Source organism: Pholcus phalangioides, unplaced genomic scaffold, assembly GCF_987345545.1.
Source record: "Pholcus phalangioides strain wild (caught in Gottingen) unplaced genomic scaffold, Ppha-v1.0 ptg000003l_1, whole genome shotgun sequence".
NCBI classification, from domain to species: domain Eukaryota; kingdom Metazoa; phylum Arthropoda; class Arachnida; order Araneae; family Pholcidae; genus Pholcus; species Pholcus phalangioides.
Window position 1 is genome coordinate 17,757,878 of NW_028301596.1, and position 26,844 is coordinate 17,784,721.

Consider the following 26,844-nt stretch of genomic DNA (forward strand, 5'->3'; position numbering starts at 1 on the left):
AGTTTAATTCCTATTCAATAGCTATTCCGTAACAATTGTTCGATAACAATGCAACACTATGTTTTTGGGTGGTGGTGACACCGGCAAATTTTAGTAAGAAACCGCACTTGTTCTACGAAACAGGTAATAGTGAATATGATGAATCGGTTATTATGCATACTCGCTGGTTGTTATGCATAATCGTGAATCTAATCGATAAGTCTAATAAATTTATCACTTTTACGGGCAGTTATGCTTAATACCCAAACGTTGTTGATCAATAGATAAATACTTCACTTTTATCGGCAAGCTACTCAGTTTGCGTCATATTTCTAACAGGTAAACATGTGGTCTGTATAAGAGCTAAATATCCATGAAAAACACTAAAATAATTTTGAACATGTTTAATTGATGCTGAGATGCTTTCTCTGCGTAGCACCCAAATCAATAAAGCCTTATACAGTAGGGCTCGACCAATCACAAAGTAATCTAGTTTAATTAAATCAAAATCAATTAAATTTAATTTAATCTTTTAATTTAAGTTTTTAAATCTAGTTTAAATCTAATCAAATTTTTTTTTCCTTGAAGGAAAGGGTTCAAAATAATGTTTCTTTTGACTTTTTCCAGGACATTGACTCTTATTTTGGCAAATATGCTGCTATAAATTCTAAACATTTTGTTCTGCTCTCAGCCCTTGATTTAGTAACTACACAAATAAAACTTTGGGTGCCAATACCATTTCTTTAGTCGCCGTGGCAACCTGGCGCCTAGGATTTGTCCTTCCCTGTTATACAGCATCATTCTATTTCATGTTCATATCACACTGGCTATGGCTCCAGCTGGCACTCTGCCTGGGTTTTCTCCCTATAATGAGAGCATTAGAGAAGTAACAAACCGTTGCGAAGGGATAAACATGACTGAAATGTATTTGTTTGGGAATCAATAAAAATATTCCAAAAGTCTTTGTTGAGGCCCATGAATCATTGTTGTCTGGTCGTTTTTTGCCCATTTTGGAGCATTTGCCTAACCCCCAATGAACTTTTAAAGTAGCTTGGGTTGTTTGGTTTAAGCCAGCGGTTCCCTGTTAGGGGTGCCTGGACTCCCAAGGATCCACAGCCCGATTGTGAAATTATAAAAAAAAACTTAAGTTGCAATAGTATAAATAAATTCCTAAAGTTTTAATTGAATTAAAGTGCAAAAACCCCACTGCAAAATGCTAGCAAACTGCAATAATAGAATTTATTTTTTGAAAAAAAAATTATATACTTGTGGTGACATCTCTCGATAGGAATAAGAAATGCTGTTTTAGTTCAGGGCTCGGGCATTGGTATCGCATCACATTTACCAGTACTGGAACATGGCTGTAGTTTTTACTACTATAAATGGGGTCCATGTGACAGACTCCAGTTTCCGGGAGGAGGGTGTCCTTGACTAAAAGTATTTGGGAACAGGGCTATCTTAGGAGTACCATGGGCCCCCGGGCCAATTGATTTTTCTGTGGCCCTATCAAGCAAATTCTCGAAAATTTCAACCTGATCTCATTTTTGTGAGGCCCCTCTTTGATCGAGGCCCCCGGGCCGTGCCCGGGTGGGCCCAAGACGCCTTAAGACGGCGCTGTTTGGGAACCGCTGTTTTTAGAAGCGGCCCAAGAAATAAAAATTTGCCAGGCATTGATTAACAATTGGAATTTTCATGCTTGCCGTTAAGTGGCTGGATGTGTTCCTAAAGAATTTCATTTTCGTGGGAAAAATTGGTCAAAATTGATCCATTCAACAAACTAAAAAAAATAAATGCAATTCCCTCCTAGTATGAAATAATTGACTTCATTTCTCCACCGATAGATGGCAGCAGATTTTTCGACATGTGTGGATAGAAATTTAGACAAAAGGGAAATTTTCCGTGAGGAAGTTGCCATTGCTATTCACAATTGTGAAAATAAATATTTTAATAACTTCATGTTTATTTACTATTGCATTTTCCATTTTTGGCATAGGCAAAGGTTTTTCTAATTCTCACTATTATTTGAATTCTCACAGCTATATTTTGCATATACAAAAAAAATGAAAAACTCCTTTAAATGTATTTTTATAAAAACCACTGAACTTCAAAATTTCTATATACTATTATTTTGAAATCTCTGATGGACCGCAGTTTGCCCATCACTCGTTTAAACCTGAGGGCGGGGGGTTATGTTTTTTTTTTTGCATTAAGTGTTTTTTTTTTCTTTCAAAACCACACAAAAAAGTGGTCTAAATATAATTTTTCCCCTTTAATAGTATAGTCACGGCCCCCACAAGGGGTGGGCTGACAAGGCTCCAGCCCTGGGGCCCGAGAGGATTTTAATCATTTTTTTTGTTTTTTCACGCTATTAATTCATCATAAAGGGGGCCACGTGAAAGTCTGGTCGGGGGGGGGCCCCGTAAAAGATCCCAGCCTAGAGGCCCTGCTTCAAGATGTGGGGGCCATGAGTATAGTATCAGTTCTTTGTTAGTGAAATTTTTTCATTTTTACCACATTTTCTAACTTTGGGGTAAATTCTGATGGTACGTCTTTGAATTTGTATAAACAGGTTTTTGTTTCATAAAAAAAACTCTTAAATAAAATTTAAATATACTTTTTTTTTCATATAAAGTACTTTAGTTACTTGAAGTTAATATATATAATGCAGGAGCTAGAATTGCCTCATTCTTATCACTAGGGCTCGGATTTCTATGTCTTTGCATATTTAGCTATTTTTACGGGATGGAACATATTTTCACAATTTTAAGGCATATTTCATAACTTTCGATGAAACTAAATTTTTTTTCCTCGATATATTCCAATCTTGCTTCAGACTGGTTTTTTTGCGGTTCCGGCCTCTGACGAGGAGCTCCTAGGGCTAGTATTTTAATGCCTTAAAACTGAAACGATGTTGCTAATTAGTAAAAAATCTTGAAATTCAGGTTTTTCAACCAATCAGCAATGACATTGAATTTCTGGATCATAAAAATACTAGCCCTTCAAGGACACTGGTGTGTGTGTGGCTGCAAATAGATTAATCATCTGAATCCGTGTCGGTGATGGTAACTCCTGGGGAAAATTGGTAAATGGGAATTTTTTAGCGTTTGTAGGAAATTTTGAGAGTTTTTATCAAACAAAAAGAATTATTTATTTATTTTAAAATGAAGACCGGTATTTGGCAGTAACTGCCAAAAGAAGCAGACGGAGCACAACATCCGACCTGTCTCGTCAGCTATCTGCAGCCACGGGTACCACAGTTTCAAGGCAAACCGTGTACAGACATTTGGGAGATATTGGTCTATATGCTCGCAGGCCTGTCAGATGTGTTCCGCTCACGGCAACTCACTGTCGGCAGCGATTAGCCTGAAGTAGAGAACATGCAATGTGGACATAGTCACAGTGGGCTTGTGTGATGTTTTCCGACGAGTCCAGGTTTAGCTTGCAGTCTGATTCACGTCGGACTTTCATATGGAGAACGCCAGGCACCCGTTACGACCAAGACAATATCATTGAACGACACCGTTATGGTGGTGCAGCATTGCTCGTTTGGGGTGGAATTATACTGGGTTCCAGAACAGATCTGCATGTTCAAACCGGAACCATGAAAGCCCAGATTTATCGGGACATCATTCTGGAACAACATGTACGTTTGTTTAGGGGTGCCATGGGCGCGGAATTTGTGTTTATGGATGACAACGCCCGTCCTCACCGAGCAAACATCGTAAACGAATGCCTTGAATCTGAGGATATAACCCGTATGGAATGGCCAGCATTCTCACCTGACTTGAATCCGATAGAGCATGTGTGGGACATGCTTGGAATTTTGTTCGGCGAAGAAAAATGCACCAATAGATGACGCTGTACTAGGCGAGCAGTATAATCTTTTTTGTGCAATCACGTCATTTTGCACTTCAACAGCATGATTGTGTGTGGAGAGCACAACTTTTGTCAAGATGCTCATTGCAACACCAGCGGTGACGGTGCTGTTGAAGAATAATTTCGGGAATACCAACACATGGCACTACATTCACCTGACCTTAACCGTTGCATTTTTTGGCTCTGGCATTGTGGCCAAAGGTTAATCCAACCCGAGTTGACTGTTTCTCTCTCCCACGGTTCTAGTGATGACAGTAATGGCATTAGCGATAGTGTGTAATTCTGCCATACCTTCAAGACATTTTCTGCATTTGCATCTTCTTCTATTGCATGCACAATCATCTTCATTGAGTGACATGTATAGTGAGTCTTTAATGAGTGCATTATTCCCCCACAAACAAAGGGCTGAATGATAGATGTTGTATTAGGAGGCATATAAAGGACATCAGCTTTGAACTCATCTACATCTGGGTGTCCAGGGGTTTTATCCAGTATCAAAAGAACTTTGAAGGGCATGTCTTCACTCTCAAGGTACCCCCGGACTTTTGGAACGAAACATTTTAAACCAATCTAGGAAATGTGTTTTCGTAGTCCAAGCTTTTTTATTGTTCATCCAAAATACTGGAAGATTTGACTTATCTTTTCCTTTCAATGTTCGCGGATTTGATAATGACGCTGGACTTTATCATGTATCCATACGCATTTGCACAAAACAACATAGTAAGTGTTGCCTCAACTTGCCTTAAACCAATTCAACTCGCTTTTCTTATTGGGTGATAAATGTTCTTTGTTGAATTTTCTTCCAAAATAGTGCAATTTCGTCAGCATTAAACTTTTGCTGAGGTGCATAACTCTTCTCTGCAACAATTTTCTGCACAATCTTTGGAAATTTTCTAGCTGCTTCCTGGTCGGCAGCGACTTGTTCGCCAGTGATTTTTACATCGCGTAATCTGAATCGTTTCTCAAAGCTATGAATTCAACCTTTTCATGCATGAAATTGTGATGAAATAGACGTTTCACCAGCCCTTCCCTTTATAGAAGAGTAAAATCTTTTCGTCTTTTTCATTATAATATTACAATAAATTGGAATACTTTGTTTGTAGCAGTCTTGTACCCACAAAAAACCAGCAATTTCTGTAAGAGAAACCGTGGTGGCGATGCAAAGTTTTCTCTGCCACAAGTGCAGCTAAGACCTACAACTGATCGAATTTCAGAGATTCCTTTTTCTCGATATATCTCACCGTAGATCCATTGATTTCGTAATGGCTGGCCACAGCAGTAATTGACTTACTTTCACCAAGCATAGTCGATATATTCAATTTTTCTTGTAAATTTCTCCCTTTTTTTTGTCTTTTCGAAGCATTATCACTAGACAAATGAGCCATCCTAAACACGCATAACTAAAAATTTTGTGAATAAAACACGTGAATGACGATTGCTGAGTGTTTCCAAAAAAAAAAAAAATTCCAATAAAGAAAAAAAACCGTGAATACGTGGGGGGGGGGGGGACCAACTGTGTATATCAGGCTTACCGAGAGAGGATCCCATTTGGATTGTTTACCAAATTTTTACTGGGATGGATAGGATGGACCATGAACTTTTAGTACACCGCCAATCGACTGCTTTCACAAGGGGACACCAGTATCGATTGATGAGGGACAATGCAAGGTTATTGTGTCGCAGACAATTTTTCTCTAATAGGGTTGTTAATAAATGGAATAGCTTACCCCCGGATGTAGTAAATTGTAACACAATTGACACGTTTAAAAAGAAATACGACAAATATACATGTTGGGGTAAATCGAGAAGTTATCCATACTTAGTATAAGACAACCATAAGTATTCTTTATGGGCATTGTATAGTATTTGATCATGTGTATATACTGATTATAATTTTTGTTAATTGCATTTTTAATTGGGTTGCTATATTATTTTTTTTGGAAATATATGACATCCATACTTTTGGGCATCTTTTTCTCAGCCACCTCGTTGGGCATTTTGCCTGTTGTGGCGTTGTATTTGTATTTGTATTTGTCTCTCGGTTGCTCAACGGGAAGAAAAAATACGTCTCCGACCAGAGTTCTGGTTATGATATTTGACTTGGACGGACGTATATTTTTTATTTCCACTGAGCAACCGAGAGTTCAGATTTGGTAACCAATACAAGTGGGATTCTCAGTTAACGTGATGTTCTTTTTTTTATCCTCAGAAGACGACACACATAGCGTGTCTTAATGCATTAGGAGTTTTGTATTTTCCTTGTATTTCCAATTTTTTGTTGTTGATTTTTCTGAGCATTATTAGACAAAGTTTATCTACTCTTTCAAGTCATAGTTGTTTGTTTAATGACCTTTTTATCATGTTTCCAATGAATTATATACAGGGTGCATAGGTAGTAGGACGTATAACATTTTACTGGTGAATCGTTGATCCTAGAGGCATACTTTCAATTAGGAAAAGTATCCAAAAACACAAGAGTGCATTCATTGAGATGTCATTCATGTTGTAAGGGGTTGTATAGTTATTAAAATAAAAATTTCAACTTGTAATACAGTCCCCGTACGCCCAAAAACCCAATTAGAAAGTTGTTGCCCTGTCGCTCCTGACGCCAAATAAAAAAAATTCCATGTTTCCAAGTGCAATATTCACTAAGATATTTTATTTTGAAAAACGGAGGAAAGTTTAGGGAAAAAATTGCATTTAATGTGGGTAAAACAGTTTTCCCACAAAATTTTTTTTCAATGCTACTTTTTCCCAACTTTCTTCGATTTTTCGAATTTCTAAGCTCATACCTGTAATGGCATGATATTAATTATTAATCACTAATACAAATTCTCAAACAAAACATAAGAGGGAAGGAAAGAAGGTTGTCTTTCCTTCTGAGTAACGATTTTACCATAAAGGTCTTCACCAAAAAATCTATTCCTCCTTCGAAAAGAAGAGACTACATTTTTCCTGAATTTCTTTAACACTCGATTGGGTTTGTATTGGTAGTTGTTGTTGGCCGATCCAGATGATGCACTTTTAACAAATTTTTCTCAGTTCGACATCAATGTAATTTGAAATTGTCATTTTGGAATATACTATCATTGCTTTTCGGGAAGAAAATAGGCATTCTCTCAGTTAGAGGTGGTCATTAATTGTGCTTATTTATTGCTAGCGAGTATATCGCCAAAAATAACGTCCAGATCATAGCACTATTGATACAACGCTGGGGTATCATTAAAATTAATCGCACTTTGCATCAAATAAATAAATACTGGGTTCGAAGCGCTCCTGTGCGCCAATTGATATAGCTTACAAACTTTAGTTATAACACTATCTCCTGAGGGTGACATACAGTGAGTACACAGCAGTGTTCATCAAAAAATAAATAACGGAGAGAAAATATTTTTTACTTGTTACAATAGTTTGCTGGTCTTCAAATTATTTCTCAAATTTATAAATTTTTTGTTGGACTTTAAATTACTTCGATTTATTTACTCGCACCGACCCACAAACTAGACCTTTTGCTGGTCCGGATATTATATATATATTGTTACCAAAATTATGTAAATATTCCCTATTTACCATGTATTATGTCATTTTTCGCCTGTAAATAATCATTAATACAATTCTCTGTAAATATCGCCAAATTAACGACAAACTTAGCAGGTTTGGTGACAGCAATGATTAAGGATGCAGCCGAGAGAAGTGTAAAGATATCACCAGAATTGTCGAGGTTTTTTTATAAGGTCTATTTTTGAACTATATAGTAGCGCCTCCTCCGAGGAACTCGCAGTTTGTAGAATTTTAGTCTGAAGACAAGGTTTTATTTGTAGGATCGTGTTCCGAATCGCTGCTTGTGAATACGTGTACACACAGTGCCGTAACTAGGCAGGTGCACCCACACAGGGCCGGCACCTCCTAGATATAGAAGGCCTCCGCACGGGTTGCCGAATTCATCTGTAACGTCATTAAAACTACCTAGCAAGTTTGTCACATTTTGAACCACAGCATCCCATTTCGTTTCTTCTTATTTCGGCGTAGAATCCTTCAAGATGGCTCACAAATACCACAACTACTACTAAACCACACATGCAACTCGTTCATATTCCTCTGCGAGACCTCTAACGAATGTAGTGAAACCTGACGTGAAGTTTGTTTCTGTGTAATGCTTGTCATGTGTAGTGCTGCCATCTGCCACCAGTTTTTCTAACTTTAAATGAAGTGTAATGATTGAATAATTTATCGTTGTAAGCCTGTTGCTTTCTGGCTCACAAATACCGCATGATGATTGGATGTGGGGCATAGAAATCGGCAATTCTGAGCCTGGTCATTTCTTTTACGCACAACATGATACTGGCGCAAGCAGCAGAATTTTTATCCCTAAATATTCTGAGAGAAAAAGGACTACTTTCTAACGTCACGAGCAGCGTGCGCCTTCTATATCTAGGAAGTGCTGATAGGGCCCACTTGGAAAAGGGACTGAGAATGGGCCTAAACGGGTCATTCTGGGCCGATAAAGGGTCCTAAATGCAAGTTCTTACACGGGGCATTGAAATGGCTAATTACGGCACTGCTTGTACATAGCTGATCTGTACAAGAAATTTGTGTTGTCCGTGAAACACACATCTCCTTCTCTCCCTCCCATTTATTTATAATTTGCTAGTCCGCCAATCATATTTCTCCTATTTATTATATTTTTCACAGGTCCTCAAATTAGTTTGCCTATTTATTTAGTTTCTCAGTTTCTCATACTTATTTAGTTTTTGCCAGTTCTTGTCAATTTCTCCTATTTATGGTGTTTTCTGCCGGTCCGCGAATTATTTCTCTTATTGTTTGCCAAACAGTTCACCAAATTATTTCTCCCATTTATTCACTTTTTTCTCATGTCTTAAAATTAATTTTTCCCATTTTTTAATTTGTTGCTGGTTCGCAAATTATTTCTCTTATTTATTTACTTTTTATCGGTCTTCAAATTATTTCCCCCCTCTATTTTTTTTTCGTCGGCCCTCCAATCCCCTTATATATATATTTGTATATTTTTTTCCGGTCCTCAATTTATTTCTTCTCCTCCCTTTTGTTTTTGCTGTTGCGTAAACTATTTTGTTCTTTTATTTATCTTTGGCCAGTCTTCATAGTCTTTCTCTCATTCATGTATTTTTGCTGGTCCACAAGTCATTTCTTTCATTTATTATATTTTCCCCGGTTCTCAAATTATTTTTCCAATTCATTTATTTCTTGCTGTGGTTCGCAAATAATTTATCACGTTTCCCCTGGTCTACGAAATTGTTCAAGTATTTTTCAATAGTACGCGGTGAAACATACTATACAATAGTACAATTAATATACTATAGCACAGGTTACCACGAATTTTTTATTTACCAGACATTGTGCATAAATATGAGTGTGCCAGAGATGAGACCAAAAATTCATCATTATTAACGAGAATTTCTAAATTTTTCATAATTCCGTGAAACACACTAATGATGTCAGTTATTTCTTCAGAAGTGAGACTCTCATTAAACTCCGCAGGAAAAATATTTATATCTCAACCTGTGTCACTGTATAAATGAGCGCTCATTAGTTCTCGAAGGTCCTTGAATTTCCACGATGTGATTACCATTTGATATATGATGTCTCTCTATTCTCTCTCTCTCTCTCTCTCTACGTGACGTGGACCACACAAGGATGAGTCATATCTCTGCGGACTCAAATAAATATTTATCGAGACATTCATTGAAGGCCAAGGTTTTCTCAGTGTCAATCAATCAGAAAACCATACGAAAATAAATTTGAGAATATTACAGCTCCAAGAGGTGGTCCCGTATATATAGGATTCATAAATTATATATTTTATATCTATAGAGGAAATACTCCTCATTCCACTAGTTTCTGAACGCAGAAGGTATTTAAGAACACTTTCGTAGTAGTCAGAGAGGTAAAGTGACCAAAATCGAATGAAATTCAAGTCATTTGGAGTATGGCTTAGCAAAAGCGAACGAATAATAGGTGAGTATAATTATTTGGTAAGATATATCAAAGGACCAAAATCATTATGAAATCAGTGGAGAAATCTTTATGAACGGATTAACTAGCTTAAAATTGGCCTTGTTTTGAGTAGATTTCAATGTTATGATAAGCACACCGTCTGTGAAACGTGAATAATTGAAGAGCTACTTTTACTGATGCCGCGTCCGGTGCGAAAATAATCTCGGGCCTTCATTGATTGAATAATTACCCTTTTATAATAGGGGGTTGCTAACTCAAACATTGGTCAGCCGCCACCGTATTCAGTAACAGTTCATGTACATACGCTAGACTACTACTTAACGGTGCATAAACCTCATAGACCCCTCATCTGGGGAATTTCTAACGAATCGGAACATGCCGGAATGTGTCTCTCTAACGCGTTTGTGTTTTCGGAGGACAACCTGGAATTGTCCCTTACTAAAAGATACTGGTGTCCCCCCTTGTCGAAGCTGTCGATTGACAGCGTATAAATAACTCATGGTCCATCCAATCCATCCCGTTGCAAATTTTAAATTCTTCTCGGTCACTAACAGTACATATCATTATCACAATACATTCATATACCGTGCATATGCTCGTACACATTTCCTCTACGGAATTTCTAATGAATTAGTCTACATTGGAAAGTGTGTTCTGAGCACCCGTGTGGCCCTAACGTATTTCTGTTGTCTAAATTAAGCGTGTTTCGTATCTTACTGTTGCTGCCTTTGCGATCTATTGCAAGTACAGTATTATTGTTGCAAATTAGCAAGCATTGAAGGTCCATGCCCTAAGACGGCCCTGGTTTTATGGGTGGTTTTGTTGGATTCTGTAAAACCAGTGTTGGATTCTCCAAACACCCTTTCATGGCCCCTTTTCCATTTTCTTCCGTGGCCCCCTTGAGGTATCCCAGTACCACTAGGGGGCCATATGGCCCCCGGTTGAGAACCACTGGCTTAAAGGGTTAAAATAGACCCCTGGTTGCGACGAAGCAGAGGAAAACACGTGGGTGAAATGTTATCATGAGACTCCAACAGCAATCAAATTTTCACAGATGCAGAAATCGTCTCCGAAATTTCAAATAGGCTCATTCATTCCATTTAACTCATCGTCAAGCGATGTGTTAGATCAGTTTTGGTGTTGTCAAAGTTTGCGCCGTTTCTCCTACAGACATGCCCAGTTTTAGTCAAGGGCGTCGAGATGAGCTGCGAACGTTAATGATTACCTATTCAGTGCTTTGTAGTGGTTGTTTATTAAACTATTATTTGGTGTCGAGGATAAACATTTTCATAACAAGGGAGCAACGGATGGCCTATATCCGTTGAACCACTGACAGGGTTACAATACGATGCCCTACCACCAAAGACTCGTTCACAAGCTGAGGTAGGTTTTGAAACTGCCCTTCCATAGGGGCCATTCAAGTATTACGTAAGCAGATTTTTAGCCATTTTTGACCCCCTTCCCCCCTCCTGTCGCAAAATTTCGTCAGCGGCTTAGAATACTTCATATCTTCAAAAAGGGGGTTGATGACGTAAGCAACCTTCAAACCCCCCCCGTCATCAAAAGTCAGCAAATCCGAACCCCCCCCCCCCGATGCTGACGTAATACTTGAGTGACCCCATACGGCAGGGCCGTCTAAAGAGCATCATGGGCCCCCCGGGCCAATTGGTTTTTCTGAGACCCTACCAGGTAAATTCTATTAAATTTTAATCAGATCTCATTTTTATGAGACCCCTCTACTCTTGATGCCCCCAGGCCCATGCGTTAAGACAGCGCTGGTTAAGAGGGTTTTTTGTATTTGTATCCATTGTTCATATGTAAAATGTAACGTGTTACAATGCAAAATTTATGAGCGGTTTTTCCCCTGTTGCTGAAAATTTCTAGCGCAAACATCATCTTTTTTTCTTTCTCTTATTTTTAAGGGCCGTTCATATAAGCGGGATTCTACTGTATTTTTCAAGCATGAAAAAATATCAATCCACGCACCTATCGTTTTTAGTTACATGTCCGAACGGGCATGTGACTTTTTAAGATTTGTACAGCCCGGTTATGCATATTAACACTTTAAAACCCCATCTTAACGGACAACCTTCAGATGCGGTCCGCCCTCTTTTATGGCCAAATAATAATTTCTCGTTGTATAATAAAAAGTACGCATTTTAAATCCCTGATTAACGGTCACTTCCCCCCCCCCCCCCGTCTCTTTTACGGATGAATTTATTTGTCCCGGTGGTGTCCGCAAAAGAGAGGTTTTACTGTACTGTATTCTTCGAGAAATCTAGGTTTAAAAGCATTTCTCAAATTTGAAGATAATTTTTATAACTGAAATAAAGAAGAGAGAATAAATAAATCATTGATAAAAGTTAACTTACCAATTATTTTCTGTTAATTATGACTGAAAATACAAGCCCACTATAACCCCTCTTACGACACCCCCCTCCCTTTTACGGAAGAATTTTTTTGTCCCGCAGGTGCAGGTTTCACTGTAATAATTTTTTTTCTTTATTGAAATCAAGGATGAAAATGAAAATGTGATTTTAATGTTTTTTATGATATTTAAAGGTTGTAAATATCATAAAAAAATATTACATCTCTAAGGTGACCATACGTCCTGTATTTCCCGGAACAGTCCCGGTATTTTCTGTTTTTTAGCCGTCCCAACTTTTTGACAAAAGTGTCCCGGTTTTTCCCATATTTCACACGAAGTCAACTTGAATTTTTATTCTTTATTGAAGTCAAAGATTGACATTATTTTTCAACTCATAAATTATTTTATGATAATTACAACTATATATGAGAATATTAATCTCCCACATTTGCCTGGGTAAACGTTTTTTTTTTTTAGTGGAATACATTTTTATCCACTGCAATTTGCAGTTTTGCATCATTTCCCGCCATTGTGATTTTTCCGTAATTTCAACAATATTTAGCAACTTTGTTTGGTTTTGGCATCGTTTTTGGCGATAATTTTCGATGTCCCGTATTTTCCCGTATTTGGAATTTCGATGTCCCGTATTTCTCTCGAGAAAATATAGTCAGCTTATACACAGGCACCTGAACTAACATTCTCCCTAATCCCTTACAGAGCCACTTCACGGATCATTCAAGTGTTCTGGAACTGTGCCGCGGGTTACTTAAGTGATCTTTGAATGTGCCGCGGGCCTACTTCGATGATCTGAAAATGTGCCACGGGCCACTTAAATGCTCTGGAATTGTGCCACGGGTCATTTAAGCGATCTGCGCCGCTCAGTTCATTTTTACGAAATTAGATTTGAGGGGGCAAGCGACATCAGATAATCTTCGGGGCCACATTTGCTCCGCGGGTCAACGGTTTACCATAAAAGGTTGGGTCTCAATGAATTTCTTAAAGAGAAATTTTGAGTTCTTACCCTTCAAATAGCATTGAATTAACAGAAATCGATTATAATAACACACAAAGGCATTTTCTTTCGAAATTTTAATTTTTTCAAGTATTTTTAAATTAAAAAATATTAATTTTTTCATCTGGGGAGGGAGGACCGCAAGCCCCCATGTCCCCCGTCCAGCGCCCGTTTCTGATCCCACCAATATGCGTTAGGAGATAGGGGACGGTGCTGACCTTAGAGGAGAAATAAATAAATAAATTACTTTATTTCTCCTCGATGGTGCTGACGGAAGAGGTCACAGTTTTACTGACAAGGAGGGAGAGGGGGGTCGGAATGGCAAAAATTTACTGACGTAATACTTGAACGGCCCCTAATTAGCAACTTTTCTAACCTTCGGCATTATTTTTGGCAATAATTTACGTTTTTTTCAAAGAAATATGGTCAGCTAAACAATCTTCCGTATTTTTCCTCGAGAAAATATGGTCAGTTACGGAATACATTTTGGCTCTTGGTTCATCTAGATGTGATTTTTCACCCATCATCTCCATAATTTTCTGTTTAAAATCAAGCAGACGACAAAACATGCCATAATTTATTATTCAAATTAAATGCAGACGAATTATTCATCGAAGCGAAAGTAAGTTTTGTGGCATCGGTGCTTGGCAACAGCACGAAGTTAAAAGGAAGTGACGACGATGAAATGAATTTATTTTTTTATTCCCTTCCCCCCTCCGTGGCTGTATATGAGGTGCAGCGGGTTACGTCATATACGGGATGTGATTCGAAAAATGTTTTGGAGGTTCATGAGTTGGCCGTGACTTTGAAAATTCATCGCCCGCGGAGGTTTTTTTTTTGTTTCTCTTTTACTCACCGTAGCAGAAGATCATCATCTATTGCAATCTCTCTCTCTCTCTTCTTCCTGTTTGTAGCAGAACTCATCCTTGTTGTTATTTATTATTATTATTATTATTACTACTACAACAAAAAATTCAACCGTGTGTATGTGTGGTGTATACAATTGTTACAATCCTACTAATCATTCATCCAAGGAATAAATTCATCCAGAGGTCAAAATATTAAATGTTGCTGTAGCGGAGGAGAGAAACGTTTATTATTATTTTATTTTTTTGCAGTGACGTGTTCAAGATTTGTATACATCATCATCCTTGGCATACCTGAAACAAGCTACATTTTAGTTGACGGTAAGTTTATTATTTGTTATTGCTTACATTTTTATTTTATTTAGCTGGAGCGCGTTGACCCCTAGTTTTGTTGACATTGCCATTTAGTATTAAAATATTGCCATGTGTGGATCCCAAATGAATGCCCTTGTGCATGTACCTTAAGGGCATCTAAGGTAATCTTTTAGAATTTATATTATTTCATATGAAAAGAATGATGAAATGGTAAATTACATAGCACATTACAATGAATATTCATCAGATCAGTGTTAAGTAACTATTTTTTGGCTCATGGGCTACCTTTGTTTCCTTCTTGTGGCCCCCCCCCCTCCTCATCTGTATGTCCAGAGCTCTTTACTCTTTAAAGGGAGTGGAAACCCCTCATTCCACTTATTGAATTGGTTTTTTTACATTAAATTTGTATTTAATAAGAATTTTTATAAATTTAGTTGATATCAAGACCTCTGGGCTAACATACAACAAACTTTCCCCTTGCGGAGGCTTTATATGGGACTGTCTCCACGTCAGGTGCCACAATGCATACTAGGCCCCTATACTTAGCAAGAAGTTACTTACATATTTACATGTGTACTCTAAAAAATCACCACATCTCATCATTAGGCTCCCCATAGCTCTGATTCCTAACCCATAGGGTGCCTAAAGATGAGCTCTATGGTCCCAGAGCCATGCCTGGGGGAGAAGGCCATGAATTAAGATGGTCTTGGGCAGGGCCATCTTATGTACCAAGCAGGCTAATGTTTCTGAGGCTCTAGCTGGTTGAAAATGCTAGCCTGCAAATTTGCATGCATGCTTTCAAAAATTTCAACCAGATCTCATTTTTGTGAGCCCACCCTTCTCTTAAGGCTCCTCCACACCATGCCAGGTAGCTCCATACTTTATAACAACATTTATTTCTGGATCAGTGCCGCCAGTAGCTGGACAATGCTACTAAGATTGTGGAAATAAACCACACTGTTTTCCCCACTATTCCGCTTCAAAGATTTGTTTCATTACATCTGTATTTCTGCTTCTTTTTCCACATCTCTTGGTGACCCCCCTCCAACCATTTGTCATGGCTCCCTTTTCATTTGTGTTCTTTTTAATGATGAGCAAAAACAAAGGAACAACCTCATAGAAAGGGATTTTTCCCACCCTACACTTTACAGGAAAAGATTCAAAACTCCAGCACAAAAAAATAGGGATGACAAGACTATTAGCATTAAAAGTAGCGGAATAAGTTAGTAGTTGCCAAGGGTAAAAAAATATATTTCATATACAAAGGACCATGTTCATAAGGTTTTTCGAAAACCTTCATGAAGAAATGTTTTCAGTAGAAAAATGCTTCAAACGGGAAATCTCAATGAGTATTGTTAGAGTGGGCAACCACGGAAATAAGTCAAATAAGTCGTACCAAGTGGGAAAATGTTCTAATCTGGAACATTATAAGCAAGATCCACTGTAGTTCCAGTGGAAGTAGATGTTTGTGGTACATTGAGAATCATTCAACATTAATTTTTTGCAAGTTTCTTTGTAATTATCCAGGGCATGGCCAATCAAAAAAATTTAAGCTCCATCCTATCAGAGCCAAGAATGATTTTAATCTCAAGTAAAATGGTCCAAAATAATGTTTTTTGGCTCTTCCAGGACTTCATATCCTTTTCCTATGTTATAAGACATGTCATAAAATCTGATTTTTTTTTTTTTTTTTTTCATTCATAGATTACAATTTAGCAATCACGTACAGAAAATTTTAAGCACGCACCAATATACCGATTTTCCAGTTGCCACAGCAACCTGATATATGTGATTTGTACACACATAGAAAACACTATTATGAAAAGTTTTACTACTACTACTTAACCATACTTTCACCTTATACACATTCCTCTGCAGAATTTCTAACAAATCCTTACATGCCGGAACTTGTTGTGTGTGTATGGATGACCCCAGGGGTGGCTGATTTTGACACATGACAGGGTTTTGAAAAATATCTCCATTGGAAATCCTGTCAAAAACCTTAAATATTGCCTTTTGATATAAAAATTCCCATTGAAATACACATGCATACTCATTGGTTGCATGTAATGTTTGAAGTGACTATGTTAGGCTATACATATACTAAATACTTGATATGATTGTAAAATAATTTCTGCTCTGTACAGAATTATTTTGGACAATATTTTTCCCCCCTGTAAAATATAGAATTTGAATATAGAGCATAACAATAGCTGAAGGAAAAACTGTGGAACTACAGCAGGAAAATGTTTTGAGTGGGAAATCTTAATGTGAATTACGTAGAATTGGGACACACACACACACACAAAAGTGTAAGTCATACCAAGCAGGATACACTGTATTTGATATTCTTCAATTCAAGATGATTCTCGACCTTCTAATATTTCTTCAACTGCTGTTATATCACTGTATACGTATTGATATAAACATCTGCTGTTCATTACAGATAGGTGTTTAAAAGTTTTTTTATGCCATATATGTAATGATTTGTTGTTATTGATATCTGATTGATTTCTGTTATTAAATTATCTAGATAATCACTGATACTTAAAACGAGAGTCAGTCCTAGCGTTCACATTGATAATTAAAACTATACTTTTATTGTGCATAACATTAGAATATATATCTAGTAATCAAGATATAAATTGTAGGATTAGAGTTTCCTTTAATTTGGCAGTACTGATTGTATATGGTACTTAAAAAACTCCTATAACTTATTCTTAGCGCAAAAGTAAGAATGACTAAGGCTATGATATGGTATATTTACTAACTAACATTTATAATGCAATGGTCTTCCAGTTGAAGCTGTACCTAAACGTCCAAAACGATGCTTTGGGTATCAACTCCTGCCAGCTCTGCTTTGATTAAAAATACTCTTTAAAACTTTGGATTCATGTGATCCGAGCCGAAAAAATTTTTAGATGAGAATACATGTGAGTTTAATTAGTGCATTAACAGATGCTGCATGAGAATTTATACTAGAGAATAAAATTTTGAACAGATAGAAAACTTCAAACATAAATTTTTTACTCTGTAATTACATGGTAATTCAAAATGTAAAACACTTTTAATTTACATAAAAGTAAGTTGTTTTATTTAACATATCTATCAAGTTGAGAAAAAAACCAATTTGACAACGTTGACATCGAGAGTTTTTTACTGTTATAATACTGAGTTAGTTTCTGAGGTCCAGAACACAACCCTGATTCCCCCATCACCCATACTGAATTTTGAAGAAACAACTCTATTTTGCTTAAGATATTGGACACGGGTAATCAGTAGTATATATAAAATGAACCATAAAACTATATATTATCTGTTTTTGACTCTTTTTATGTCGAAAAATTCAAAATTTCAGATTATAATTAATATTTTGTTTCAATCATAATAAATTGGCATTTAAAAATGAAACAATATACAAAAAAGTTATTTTCTCATCATGTTATATACTAATTCAAAATACAGTAAAACCTGTCTTCAACGGAACCTGTATTAAGCAGAAACATGTCTTCAGCAGAAAAAATCATAGTCCAGTGATTTCAATGCCAAAATACGCATAAAAAAACCTGGATTAAATAGAACCTGTCCAATGTGGAAACGAAAAGGAAAAATTTACCCTAATATTAACACTTCAATATTTAAAAAAAAGTATATAAATCAATATTTATTGAAAAATGAAATATTTATAGATATGGTGTATGGTTGTGAGCATAAAAATCGGCATTTTTCCTACAAAAAATTCAGGGTAGACTATGTCAAAGACATGGCCACAAGCTTTGATGCAAATGCGTTTTTTGTGTCCTGAATCACATGGTAGGTAGGTTGCTGACTTAATAAAATTTTGTATCATTGAATTTTTCTTTGTAATACCTAAAAGAGGATGCCATTGCCATCTATTTGCATTGCAAACTTCCTGAGATGTGGATAAATAAGTTTCATTATGAGTGAGGGCTGCAGGCCTGTTGCTCGGTCTGGAAGAGATATCATCATCCTTAAAGTGTTATCAGATTTGTTTTTTCCAAATATCTAAGAGACTCTGCAATTGGCTTTCATTTGTATTTCAAACTGCCTGAGATATAGGGTAAAACAATTTTGTACGAAAGTGGGCCGCAAGCCTGGTGCCCAATCAGGAAAGGATGTTAAAACCAGAGTGATACCAGTACATTTGTCTTAATGAGATCTACCGACCAACATCAAAAACACTGGTATATTCTGAATACTTCCTGAGATATGGGCGTTTAAAGAATTTTGTTACACAATTTTTTGGGAATGCATTCAGTATTGTCGAATGATTTCAAAGATTTATTCATGTTGAAAAGATAACACTAGGTCCTTAGCAATCTGGAAAGTCAGGGAAAGTTAGGAAAGCGTCAATTATTTGACAAAAGTTGAGAAAAATTTCTGTGAATAACAAATTCTAAAAACATTTGAAAGTTAAGATTTTGAACTGTCTTTCTGCAGGATTTTCGATCAGGGAAATGATCAAGCAGGTTTAACTGGGAACCCTGTAACCACCTCTACCATATCTCAAGATTTGATTACAATTAATGATATTTTCCTATGCGTATTACATGCTGCTGTAAATTATATGATTACATTTTTCCTCAGTGTAGTGAAATTCTAATCTGCACATTATATGCAAGAAATTGTGATATATACAGCCAAAAACCAGAAGGCTTAGGTTGTTAAATATGTTGTTAAATTTATTTTTTCCTTAACAATATTTTTTAGCTGCATAGCTTCATAAAAACAATTGTTACTGTAACACTATTAATTTCCTTGTACAAATCGCACAAACATGTTATGAAAATAAAAGATTGTTATACGTTTCACAGTATAACATCCTTTATAGAAAGTAAAAGGGAAGAGGAATAGGACACTTTTCACAAAAATATTTTAAAAATATTTTTTGTAAATTATAAAATGGTGTAATCACTTTTGGAATGAGGAAAAATATATATCACTTCAAAATAAAATAAGTAACATTTTCTTTTTAGGAGAACTTTAAATTTGTGAAAATAATTGTCCCATTTTTCCCTCCCATGTGGGAGGAATGAGACAATCATTAAAACAAAAATTTAATTCATATTGAAGTGTGATAATTTAAATTAAACTAAAAGTTAAAAGAACTATTTAAATTACTAACCACAATATTGATAAAGCTTTGAAAAATTATATTCCTTTGACCAGATTTAAATAAAATTATATCCTTTAATATGAAAAATGTGAAGGAAAAAAAATTGTATCTGTTCAAAAACACTGGTAATTTACAGATTCATGAACAAGCGTGAAATGTCTCTAAATCAGCGCAGCGATATTCTTGACCTTTTTAGTTCTATGGACCCCTTATATCAGTTGAGTGAAGACCATGGACCTCCCCCCCCCCCCCTCTAAAAAGCACTTTTAAACACACATAAAATATAATAAAATAAAAATTAAGAAGCAGTCATGTAATGAGTGTGTTACTTCTTCGACATCTTTGAAATACACAGTAAAACTTGTTTGAGGTCGTCATAACACTATAAATTTTGATAAAAGATCATTTACAAAATTTGAAAAACATCCAATAAGTCTGTTTTTTTACATTTTCTCGAATGTAACTGATATGTTTATTGGTTGCATTTTCAAGTTTTATAAAATAATTTTTATCAAACTTTTATAGTGTAATCCCGGTGTCAAGCGGAATCACAAGGGACTGGATATATGTTCAAGGTTGAACATTTCGGCATTATCAAAATTTGTTTATGACTGTAAATCAGTAGTGACAGTTGTTGGATTAAAATTTTTGTGGAGACATCAGATGTTTCCTGAAGAATAAAAAGTGTGCATGCGAGCGATAAATAAAATTAAATCCACATTATATATGTATTTTAAACACTTTCCACTATATACTGTGTTATTTTTTTACATAAAATCTTTTAAAAATTTGATGATTCAAAGACCTTCTACTGATGAAGTAAACTTCTATTAACTATTGACAAAATTTCCTTTAGAGTTGGTGAAAAAGTCTTTGTTGCCAGTGCATATCTGTGCAAAAAGCAATAAGAGAAGCTTCTTTTCACCTACCGTATATACTCGTGTATAAGCCAACCCCCCTACTTCAGGACCACCAAAACCGCAATGAATTGAAAACCCGTGCATTTCAGAGAAAAAAAATTCTTATATTCCCATGCAAAATGAATAGCTTACAGAAATTTACAACAGAAAATGATTCAAACTTTTTAAACCGTTTCTTCTGAGTCTCCAAGCTCATCGTGATCCATCAGATCATCATAGAAAGTGCGGCATCGCCCCTATGATGGGTGCGCTGTCATCGCCATTGTCACTTTCAAAGAGGATATCATCTTCAGTTCCGTCCATCGCATTGCTGATGCAACACTTTTTGAAGGATCAGATGATAATTTTGGTGGAGACAGAATTCCACGCCTCATGTACACATTGGAACACTAAGCGGATGTCAGGTTTCTTCGAGGCACCACCTTTTGTGGTTTCTTTATTATCGGAACTCATCCATTCGATCCACAAATTCCTCAAACAGTCTTTGAAAGGCTTGTTGATGCTTACATAAGGCTTTACAATCTTCATTAGCTCACCTGGTATCAAAGTCAATGATGTTTTAGATTTCTTTGCCTCGTCTTTGACATTTTCGGGGGTTGAACATATCCCATACCAATAATGCGGTTTCTCGAACACTGCTATAAAAATGACTACTGATTGTGCGGGGTCGATATTTTCTCATCAAAAACTGACCCGAGTATAAGCCGACCCCCCCCCCCCCACCCCACTTGAGGAACGAATTTTTCCACAAAAAAACTCGGCTTATGCACGAATATATACGGTAATTATCAAAACCAGATTTATTACCAAGCATCACAGGAGCTCCATCAATGCAGATTGAAAGAACTTTCTCTTTCCAATCAAAATTTTGTCTGTGAAAAAAGTTTTTACCATTTCAAAACATTTATAGCATTTATGTGTAGTTTCCGAAAGATGCTCACAAAATAAGAATTCTTTCATGGCTCCGACATGCACATAGCGAGAAAAAACAAGAAGCTGGCAACATTGAGAGAAGTATGCAGTTTCATCCAACTGCATACTGAAGGGAAATGGCAAAACTGCCAATTCCTCGATGAAATTATGAATACACTTAATTTCGTTTGATGTATGAAAAAGTGTATTTAGGTGAATTTTCTCTTGATTAAGCTCAAGAGCCTCCTAGGGGTCCATGGACCCCGGTTAAGAAACCATGTTTTAAATAAAAGAACTATTTAATAGTCACAGAGTATCAAATATTTTTAAGCTAATTACACTAATTAAATTACGGATGTCCCATTCCTTCCTCTATTGGAATTCAATTCCTGAATGGATTCATAAATAAAAAATAGTCTCAAACACAAACCACAGTTTTTAGGCTGAATGTCACTGCTTGAATGTATTCAGAATTGATCATCTTTAACTACTGCCCACCCAATTTGCATTCAAAAAGTAATAAAACTAAAAAATTACTTGTACATAAAATTAAATGTATTCAGTTACTTTTGAATATAAAAAATGATTTTTTTTTTCAATTTATAATACAAGAAAAGTTTGTTGGCAATAAATGTGAAACATTAACACCTCCATACATTGGAAAAAACAGAAAAAAATCAATTTATTAATGTGTAAAAGCAACTGACCCACTCCTCCCACTCTGTCCCATACTTTTTTACTCTCCTCTACATACAAAACATTATTTGAGATGTTTTATAAACAAAAAGTTCTTCCATTAATTTAGGGGATTCTTTTTCCTGTTAAATATGATTCAAAAGTATGGTAAGAAATCATTCCCTTTCAGCAAAGATATGGTCTACTCTTGAAAGTACTTAGTAGTGCATTGAAATGCATATTGATGTAGGCAGAAATTTTGTTTTGAATGATTTCATTTGTTCAATATCATTCAGTTTACTTGTGATTTATTTGGGATTCTGAGTCCCGTTTGTGTGTGTACGCTAGGGCTGGACAAAATTTACATTCCAAACTTGAAATAACCCGTACTTGATGAATAATACATAATGATACTTGAATCAATATTTAATCATGTGATAGAAATTTTGACCGTACATGTATTTTTTTTTCTATGTGCTCTAGGTATGTTAGACAATAGATTTGTCTATCCCTGTTGTAGGCATATATGTATAATTTTTGATAGATGCATTCAAAACATATTTGATCTTCATACATCAGGGCTTGACAAATTCTAGGCACCAGCTTGTCATAGCGACTAGAAAACTTGGTATTGGTGCCTAAAGTTTTCTTTGTGTAGTTACTAAATTAAAGAACAGCACAAAAATGTTTGGGATTTATATCAGTACATATCTGCCAACATGGGGTCATTATGCCCTGGAAAAGTAAAAAGAAACAGTATTTTGAACCTGTTTTTCTTGAGTAAAAGAAAAAAAAAAATGTTGGCTCCTAAAAATTGTTCTGCCACCTAGGTTTTTTTGCGATTCGTCAAGCCCAGTCATACATTATGATAATATACTCATAAAAATCTGTGCCTGACCATTGTGTTTCAGAAAATATTTTTCCAATATTTAAATTAACTTTTGTATTTAATGGGTTTTGCTGTATATATTCATCACATCCTGATTGAGAATTATAAAAATATATATACTACAGTTCAGCCTTGATTATCCAGAATCAAAGATAATCTATAACTATTGTTGAATAGCAAGGACTAAAAAGTAAAGTGTAACATAACAGTAATCACAAGATAGTTCAAATAGCATATAAGTTCCTTCCTTTTACATGGTTTAAACAAAAGATTGATGTGCATGCTCGTGTTGTTCATGTCAAAGTATCACAAATGAATGAAAGCGAAAATACAGACTTTCTATAATTACTTCATAAACTGGAGCTGCTTTCCGCAAAATTTTAAGGGGTTTGTTTTTATCAATGAAAAATAACTCCATATAAAGAAATACCTAAAATTTGAAGGAGTATTTCACTCCTCAATGAAATTCTGAGGAGTAAAATTGAATTTTGATGCGTGTGTGTGAATCGCTCATCTAGATGCGCATTGGAGAATACTGACGGTTACTGAGCTTAAGTTGCTCAGCAAGTTGAGGTTTTGCTGTGCCACGTGTTTTAGTCATTCTCTTGTATACAGGTTGATTACATGATTTCTCCGCTCCTTGCCACATTTCATTGGAGAACCGTTGATCCTAGAGACATACTTCTAATTAGAAAGAGTATCCAAATAATGTGTAGAACTCAGATTCATCATTCATGCTACAAGGACGTTTCGTAGTTTTTAACATGATAATAATTAACTTTTTATACAGACACCCTGTTCTAAATAACCCAGCAAGAAAATTGTTGCCCCGTCCGTCTTTCCTGAAGTCAACAAAAACAGTATTTTTATATTTTATATTTAACTATGCCATCCCTTGCAACATGAATGGCGTATCTGAGTTCTACACTTTATTTGAATACTTTTTGTAATTGGAAGTATGCCTTTAGGATCAATGGTTCGCCCAGTAAAATGCGGCAAGGGGACTAACTTTTCAAAAAACATACTGTGTATATGATTATATACACTTATTTTAATAATATATTGATCTGTATACATAGGCGTACGTGTTGGTGGTGTTACGTTTTTTCCTGCAAAATAACACTATAATCTAGGCTTGAGGGGGTTAGAACCCCAAACCCCCCTACCCCTTTGCGTACGCCAATGACTGTATACCCGTGTGCATAGGTGTACGCAGGATTTTCTCATTGCGTATGCCAATGAATACCCGTGTGTGGGTATTAATTATATCGTATTGATGTCTTTGTTATGATTTTTAGTGCAAGGCTGGACAAATCCGGGTAAAGATTTCCATGGTGGGTAAAAAGTTGACATTGGTGCCTAATTCTTTTATGTATGATAATTGAAGTGTGAGACAGCGCAAAATTATCGGAAATTATGTCTTGTCTGATAGCATGGAAAGGGAGACCCAATTCCAGTAAAAGACAAAAAAGGTACTATTTTGAACCGATTGTGTGGGAAGAAAATGTTTGGTGCCTATGAAATTTTACTGGCGCTTAAGTTTTTCCCCGATTTGTTAAGCCCTGTTTAGTGACTTTCATTTAGGAAGTCTAAGATTTGTGTATCATTAGCAATCATAGGCAATGTATATACGCAGATAGGTCTACAAAATTGCCTTTAGGTTGACTAAATATCTTGTTGGGGTTTCGATTTAAGCTACTTGAAATCTCTCATGAGGAATATTCGAAAGTTATGAAATTTTCTATGGAGCTTTTTTTTTTATTCCCTTGGAAAGTTTATACATTTTTCGTGTGTTAAGCTTCCTGTGTTGGAGGAAGCTTGGCAACTTCCTTAATGTTTTGAGGATTTGGAACGTTCTTCCTTCTTGGTCGGGTGTTTATCCATTAGGTTTTCCAGTGAAAACGATGTTCTAATCGAGATCGAAACGGCGTAACGTTTACTCGAGAGCGACCACATTTCTGTGTAGTGAAGGTAAAGAAAGGTAAAAAAACAGCGAAATTCGTGTCTCGGTGGCCTCTTGTGGGAATCTTGTAATCGAGGGCGATAGGATGTGGCTTTGGGGCGTTTTGTATGCTATCGGAAGAAAGAAAACGCGTTTTTTTTCTTTCCGTTTTGTCTTAACATTACACCACCTGCATGCACCAGCAGAGAGCGTGTGTGTGTGTGTTCTCAGCAAGAGCTAGAGGTAGTAGCAGCAGCCCGCCACCACTGAGCACACAAGCGATACCAGTCCAATAACCTCAGGTTTCCCAAGGTCGTGGGGTTCGGGCCATCAGACTGCGTTCTCCACTGGAAAGGTCAGTGTCACGGTTTCCTCTGAGCTTCCTTATTAAAAAAAAATACCGCCATTTTGTGAGCCCGACGTATTATTTTAAATTCGTTCTACTGGTTTCATTAAGTGGGGTTGAAAAAATAATAAATAAAACACGGTTCTTTTTTTAAAACATGCCCCATTTAAAAAAAAAGCACGTGCTAATAATCATGTTTCGATCAAGACAAACTGTCCAAGCGATGCGTTAGAGGGATAGGAGAAAAAAAAATTGACTTGTGGTAAGATAGCAGCTTGATACTTCCTCCTCTTCGAGTCCAAACCTCAAAGTGTTTGTGTGGAATCCGTGCCATGGGGTCAAGTATTCATACGTGAAATCGATTTCAATTGGACACATCCGAAAGAATAGGATGTTGTGGTTATTCATTAAATCATTCCCGATTTTGACTGATTAGCTATAGAGAGCTTGACCAATATCAAATAAAGATTTTCACATCAGGATTAAATTCGTGAATACTTTCGAATATCAGTGTGACGAATTCTCGAAAAACAGGACATATCTAAGAGGTCCACCTGGTGAGTTTTAGTGAAAATACGATGAGAGAGAATGACTAGGGCAGTGGTTCTCAGAGTGCGACGCTAGGCTCTTCGAGGCGTCGCGGGGAGCTGTCCATATTGATCTGCACCTATTCAGTCTTTATTAGAACATTCTGGGGAGCCGTGGGAGAACATGAAATGCGGCAAGGGAGCCGCAAGTGGCAACAGTTTAACTAGTGGGCCAATTTCTGTTAATTTCAATGCTATTTGAAGAGTAAGAACTCAAAATTTCTCTTTAAGAAATTGATTGCGACCCACCCTTTAAGCAATGTGTGGTATGGTAAACCCTTGACCCGCAGAACAAATGTAGCCCTGAAGGTTATCTGATGTGGCTTGCCCCTCAAACCCAACTTTGTAAAAATGAACTAAACGGCGCATTTACAAATCGCTTTAATGACCCGTGGCACAATTCCAGAGTATTTAAGTTGCCCGTGGCACATTTTCAGATCATTGAAGTAGGCCTCAAAGATCACTTATGTAACCCACGACACAGTTCCAGAACACTTAAATGAACCGTGGCACATTTAGAGATCCCTTGAGTGGCATGTGGCACAGTTTTAAAGCACTTAAGCGGCCCCCCAGTGCGGTCCTACATCACTCAAGTTACCCGCGGAGCATTCCCAAATTACTTAAGTGATCTGTGGCATAATTACGGATCACTTGAGTGACGCGTGGCACAGTTACTGAGCACTTGAAGGATCCGTGAAACATTTAGATTAGAGATCTCTAAAGTGGCTCTGTAGGGGACTTATCAATAGGAAGAATGTTAGTTCAAGTGCCCAATAACTATTGAAAGATTTTTTTGTTTTTTTCCGTTTTTGACGCACCGAATACGATGTCATTAAGAATATTTCATATCTTCATAAAGGGTGGTTGATGACGTAAGCATCACCCAAACCCCCCATCCCCCTTTGTCATCAAAAGTCAGCATATCGGAAACCCCCCCCCTTTCCCCCCATCGATGCTGACGTAATACTTGAATGACCCCTATAAGGTAGTTTCTCCTGTCTTCAGACTAGAGCCAACATCGGCTAC

At 36.5% G+C, this 26,844-nt stretch overlaps 1 protein-coding gene across 3 annotated transcripts in view; it reads left to right on the forward strand.

Moving 5' to 3' along the window:
- Positions 1-13,948: 13,948 nt before the first annotated feature.
- Hmgs (hydroxymethylglutaryl-CoA synthase) overlaps positions 13,949-26,844 on the forward strand; it is a 31,874-nt gene continuing 18,978 nt past the window's right edge. The window contains exons 1-2 of one of the 3 annotated variants that reach the window (XM_089245462.1): positions 13,949-14,057; positions 14,348-14,416. The gene's annotated coding sequence lies outside the window, so the exon portion shown is untranslated. Of the gene's footprint in view, positions 14,417-25,165; positions 25,241-26,844 lie in introns of those variants that run through there. The other 2 variants (XM_089245458.1, XM_089245469.1) reach the window with 2 other exon arrangements.